Genomic DNA, 6,714 nt, shown 5'->3' on the forward strand with positions numbered 1-6,714 from the left:
ATACAGCTTACAAAGCTGCAGAGAGGACAGTCAGGATAACATACAGCTTACAAAGCTGCAAAGAGGACAGTCAGGATAACACAGCTTACAAAGCTGCAAAGAGGACAGTCAGGATAACATACAGCTTACAAAGCTGCAAAGAGGACAGTCAGGATAACATACAGCATACAAAGCTGCAAAGAGGACAGTCAGAATAACATACAGCATACAAAGCTGGAAAGAGGACAGTCAGGATAACATACAGCTTACAAAGCTGCAGAGAGGACAGTCAGCATAACATACAGCATACAAAGCTGCAAAGAGGACAGTCAGGATAACACACAGCTTACAAAGCTGCAGAGAGGGCAGTCAGAATAACATACAGCTTACAAAGCTGCAAAGAGGACAGTCAGAATAACATACAGCTTACAAAGCTGCAGAGAGGGCAGTCAGGATAACATACAGCTTACAAAGCTGCAAAGAGGACAGTCAGAATAACATACAGCTTACAAAGCTGCAGAGAGGACAGTCAGCATAACATACAGCTTACAAAGCTGCAAAGAGGACGGTCAGAATAGCATACAGCAGAGAGAACAGTCAGCATAACATACAGCCTACAAAGCTGCAAAGAGGGCAGTCAGAATAACATACAGCTTACAAAGCTGCAAAGAGGACAGTCAGGATAACATACAGCATACAAAGCTGCAAAGAGGACAGTCAGGATAACATACAGCTTACAAAGCTGCAAAGAGGACAGTCAGGATAACATACAGCATATAAAGCTGCAAAGAGGACAGTCAGGATAACATACAGCTTACAAAGCTGCAAAGAGGAAAGTCAGGATAACATACAGATTACAAAGCTGCAAACAGGACAGTCAGGATAACATACAGCTTACAAAGCTGCAGACAGGACAGTCAGGATAACATACAGCTTACAAAGCTGCAAAGAGGACAGTCAGGATAACATACAGCTTACAAAGCTGTATAGAGGGCAGTCAGGATAACATACAGCATACAAAGCTGCAAAGAGGACAGTCAGCATAACATACAGCTTACAAAGCTGCAAAGAGGACAGTCAAGATAACATACGGCTTACAAAGCTGCAAAGAGGACAGTCAGGATAACATACAGCTTACAAAGCTGCAAAGAGGACAGTCAGGATAACATACAGCTTACAAAGCTGCATAGAGGGCAGTCAGAATAACATACAGCTTACAAAGCTGCAAAGAGGACAGTCAGGATAACATACAGCATACAAAGCTGCAAAGAGGACAGTCAGGATAACCTACAGCTTACAAAGCTGCAAAGAGGACAGTCAGGATAACATACAGCATACAAAGCTGCAAAGAGGACAGTCAGGATAACCTACAGCTTACAAAGCTGCAAAGAGGACAGTCAGGATAACCTACAGCTTACAAAGCTGCAAAGAGGACAGTCAAGATAACATACAGCTTACAAAGCTGCAAAAAAAAACAGTCAGGACAACACACAGCTTCATACCTCCCAACTTTTTGAGATGAGAAAGAGGGACACATAAGCCACACCCCTGATCACTCCCCTGTCACACCCCTAGTAACACATACCATAGAGATTTAATAAGAAAAATATGTTGTTTTATAGCTCAAAGGATGGGAATAAAGTTTAGAGTTAATCAAACATATTTTTTTAGTAGAGAAATATACATATTTACATAGAAAGAGGGACAAAGTCCCTAAAGAGGGACAAAAGAGGAGGAAAGAGGGACAGGACCCCCAAAGAGGGTCCTTCAAAAGAGGGACAGTTGGGAGCTATGTACAGCTTACTAAGCTGAAAAGAGAACAGTCATTACATTGTATAGCTTACAAAGCTGCAAACAGTCAAAACGGAAGCAGTAGATTTGGGCGCATGAGACAAGTGGACAAAAAGGGCGCCCCATTCACTTTCATTATAAATATCGTTTAATGGGCGCTGAACGGGGAAAATAAGGCGCCGGAGATTTTTAAGGATTTATAACGGCGCCCGGAGATTTTTAAGGATTTATAACTATGTTTGTGATGATTTAAGTTTACAAAATGAGCCCGTGACGAATAACGTTTATGAAGATAATAAATCACTATTTCTAAAACATTTCTAACACATTATTATCCACCCACAAAAATAATTTACATTTTTTTTCTTTACATTCTTTATTTATTCATGTCTGTAAAACATTATTATCCATAGGGGGTTTTAGGTTTAGGCACCAACAGGGGGGTCTTAGGTTTAGGCACCTACAGGGGGGTCTTAGGTTTAGGCACTAACAGGGGGGTCTTAGGTTTAGGCACCAACAGGGGGGTCTTAGGGTTAGGCACCTACAGGGGGGTCTTAGGGTTAGGCACCTACAGGGGGGTCTTAGGTTTAGGCACTAACAGGGGGGTCTTAGGTTTAGGCACCAACAGGGGGGTCTTAGGGTTAGGCACCTACAGGGGGGTCTTAGGGTTAGGCACCTACAGGGGGGTCTTAGGTTTAGGCACTAACAGGGGGGTCTTAGGTTTAGGCACTAACAGGGGGGTCTTAGGGTTAGGCACCAACAGGGGGGTCTTAGGGTTAGGCACCAACAGGGGGGTCTTAGGGTTAGGCACCAACAGGGGGGTCTTAGGTTTAGGCACCAACAGGGGGTCTAGGGGTTAGGGATAGGTACAGGGAGGGTTTTTAATAAACGAAAATATAAGTTTCACTTTACAAACAGGGAAGATTAACGTTTTAAGAATTGCCGATCTCATACACATTATTTAGTGATTTATACATTTTTAAATCACTATTTATAAACGAAATTCTACACAATAATTTCTATAAACGATATTTCCATTTATCGTTTATACCACGCGCCCTTTTTTCCCGACGCCCTTTTCGTACGTACGCGTCAAAACAACCTAGAGCTTGCAAAGCTGTAAGGAAAGCAACTAGAACAATAAACAGTACTTCTTGAACATTTGTGATCCCGTTAAACCTTTCTATATAGAATGTGATCTAAGACACCATTAAAGTTCCAAACAAGTCCTGAAAGTAGATGAAGAAAATGTAGTTACACAAATGAAAGAATAATTATGTTTGGGGGGCAGGCTGCCAGATTATACAGAAGCAGGCCAGAGAGGGGGGACCTGCACAGTGTTAGGCAGGAGGCATTTTGGCTGATCAGGGTACATTGAACAGAGGATGAAACATCTGCACACCGGCAGGCCCAGATTCACAAGTTCCAGGAAGAATGTCTGATGACTTTCGTGGTTACAAACCACTTCCTCAGATGACCAACAACTTGACATAAAGGTCAGTGGTAATAATACAAATATTCAGGAGCCTGTGTAAGCCAATATAACATGTACTGTACAAACAGACCTGCTGTAAAATAGAGTCTGGGAAAGGCCTAAACATAGCATGGGACATATCAGACCACCGTGGTGGTGGAGAGGGAGGGGCGGGGTTGGCTGGGAGATAATGCTGGTCACATTATATGGGTGGTTCACCAGCTCCTGTTGTTCACTGGCTTTATTAAATACTATATTTTAGATAGAAAATATTTTGCAGCATGGGTTATATCAGAGCATAGTGAGGCATCTTGTAAATGAACAGTTGTGTGATCTGCATCATATATAGAGCAGCCATTGGGAGTGGGGGGGGGGGAAAGGGGTCAGGGAAGATGGGTTATATCAGAGCATAGTGAGGCATCTTGAGAATGAGCAGTTGTGTGATCTGCCTCATATACCGCAGCCATGGGGAGGGGGGTGGGGTTATGGCATAAAGTCAGGCTATTCTGGATCTATGACAGATTAGTTCTTGCTGCGTGTGCTGTAATGGCAAATACCTGAATTCACTAGCTTCCAGTAACCCTTGCTATATTCTGATATTATCATTATTTAGGAATTATATAGCACCGACATATTACACAGCGCTGTACAGAGTATAGTCTTGTCACTAACTGTCCCTCCGAGGGGCTCACAATCTAATCCCTACCATTGTGGTTTCCTCCCACAATCCAAAAACATACAGATAAGTTAATTGGCTTCCCCCTAAATTGGCCCTAAACTACAATACCTACACTACACCATACACACATAGACATATGTCTATGTTTGTATCATGTAGTGTAGGTATTGTAGTCTAGGGCCAATTTAGGGGGAAGCCAATTAACTTATCTGTATGTTTTTGGATTGTGGGAGGAAACCAGAGTCTCCAGAGGAAACCCACATAGACGTGGAAAGAACATACAAACTCCTTGAAGATGTTGACCTGGCTGGGATTGGAACCGGGGACCCAGCGCTGCAAGGTGAGGGCGCTATCCACTATGCCACCGTGCTGATATGACCCTATTTGGGCGGCAACGATTTCCCACTCAATAGCAAATCATATTTACAGAATCCAGCCCAGAGAGGTATTACCATCCTATAACACCAGGAACAAGCATGCAGCTAATCCTGTCAGATCTGACAATAATGTCAGAAATCCCTGATCTGACTGCTGCATGCTTGTTCAGGGGCTATGGCTAAAAGTATTAGAGGCAGAGAATAAGCAGGATAGGCAGGTAACTGGTATTGTTTAACAGGAAATAAATATGGCAGCCTCCATATCCCTCTCGCTGCAGGTGTCCTTTAATGCAAATTGGAAGTAGCGGCGTATAACTGGCACTGTTCCCGGCTTGTGAATCAGGCTGGTATTGTGCACAGCTACACACACTGGAGTATGACAATGAGCCAGGTCTGTGCTCTCTTTAAAGAGAACCCGAGGTGTGTTTAAAGAATATTATCTGCATACAGAGGCTGGATCTGCCTATACAGCCCAGCCTCTGTTGCTATCCCAAACCCCACTAAGGTCCCCCTGCACTCTGCAATCCCTCATAAATCACAGCCGTGCTGTGAGGCTGTGTTTACATCTGTAGTGTCAGTCTCAGCTGCTCCCCCGCCTCCTGCATAGCTCCGGTCCCTGCCCCTGTCCCTTCTCTCCAATCAGCAGGGAGAGAAGGGATGCAGGCGGGGACTGGAGTTCTGCAGGAGGCGGGGAGAGCAGCAGACTGACACTATAGAGATAAACACAGCCAGCTCTGACAAGCAGTGGCGGCGCCACGCTGGGGCTTACCCAGGCTTAAGCCCCAGCTGGCAGCTCATTAGCCCCCCTCAAAGCCCCCCCGCCGCCGCCGGCTGTGTCCGACCCGACCTGGCTCAGCTGCACTGCAGTGAGCGAGGGCTGCCTGAAGTCTGGGAGGAGGGCGACTGGGCAAGAGCTTGGGCTGGCACCCACCCCAGCAGCGATCCCACGGACCCACCCACCCTGGCTGGCCGGCCGGCCGACATCTGTCCTGGGCCGGGCCGGGCGCAGGCTCAGCTGAGTGAGTCATGCAGAGCGCGGCCCGCCCCAGGGGTAACGTCGTGGTGGGTGGCAACTCGCCGGCGCCACGTAGTATAGCGGCGCCGCGTTATAAAAGTGTCTGCGTCACAGACAGACTCTCTCTGCGGGGTGGCCGGGCTAGTCACGCTGCCTGTCACTGTGTGTCACACTGACACAGACAGACACGCCACCGACACACGGACAGGACAGCGGCAGCGGGGCTGGACTCTCTGGACCCTCTGGACCTCACCTGGCTGACACACTGACACAGCCAGGCTAGCCAGGCAGCAGCCAGCAGGAGCAGGAGGACTCGGAACTCCGCGACAACTCCAGGTGGGTGCGGTGGGCGGTGGCTCCTCTCCCAGAGTCCCAGTCAACTGCCAAATTGTCTCTTTCTGCCGCAGCCCCCCCAGGCCTCCTGAGCCTAGCACCAGCAGCACCACCACCAACAACCCCCAGGCCCCAGGCCTGACTCTGGGGCCCCAGTCCACCAGCCAGGCCTGAGCTGCCCTTGGGCCCCCCATCCCACCACCACCAGCCAGGCCTGAGGCCTTCCCACCAGGCCTGAGCTGCCCTGGTACCCCCATCCCACCACCACCAGCCAGGCCTGAGGTGCCCTGGGCCCCCCATCCCACCACCACCAACCAGGCCTGAGGCCTTCCCACCAGGCCTGAGCTGCCCTGGGCCCCCATCCCACCACCACCAGCCAGGCCTGAGGTGCCCTGGGCCCCCCATCCCACCACCACCAGCCAGGCCTGAGGTGCCCTGGGCCCCACATCCCACCACCACCAGCCAGGCCTGAGGCCTTCCCACCAGGCCTGAGCTGCCCTGGGACCCCAATCCCACCACCACCAGCCAGGCCTGAGCTGCCCTGGGCCCCCCATCCCACCAGCCAGGCCTGAGGCCTTCCCGCCAGGCCTGAGCTGCCCTGGGGCCCCCAGCCCACCATCACTAGCCTGACTACATATACTGGGGACACTGGCTGTCTGTCATTATGTGCATTAACTGGTGAAACGCTGTCTCTCATTACATGCATTTACTAGGGAAACGCTGTCTGTCATTATGTGCATTAACTGGTGAAAAGCTGTCTCTTATGTGCATTTAATGGGGAAACTCTGTCTGTCATTACGTACATTAACTGGCGAAAAGCTGTCTCTTTATGTGCATTTACTGCAGAAACGCTGTCTGTCATTACGTGCATTTACTGGTGAAAAGCTCTCTTATGTGCATTTAATGGGGAAACGCTGTCTGTTATTACGTGCATTTACTGGTGAAAAGCTGTCTGTCATTACGTGCGTTAGCTGGTGTAAAGCTGTCTCTTATGTGCATTTACTGGTGAAAAGCTGTCTCTTATGGGCATTAACTGGTGAAAGGCTGTCTGTCATTATGTGCATTA

The sequence above is a fragment of the Hyperolius riggenbachi genome, chromosome 1 (assembly GCF_040937935.1).
Source record: "Hyperolius riggenbachi isolate aHypRig1 chromosome 1, aHypRig1.pri, whole genome shotgun sequence".
Classification (NCBI taxonomy): domain Eukaryota; kingdom Metazoa; phylum Chordata; class Amphibia; order Anura; family Hyperoliidae; genus Hyperolius; species Hyperolius riggenbachi.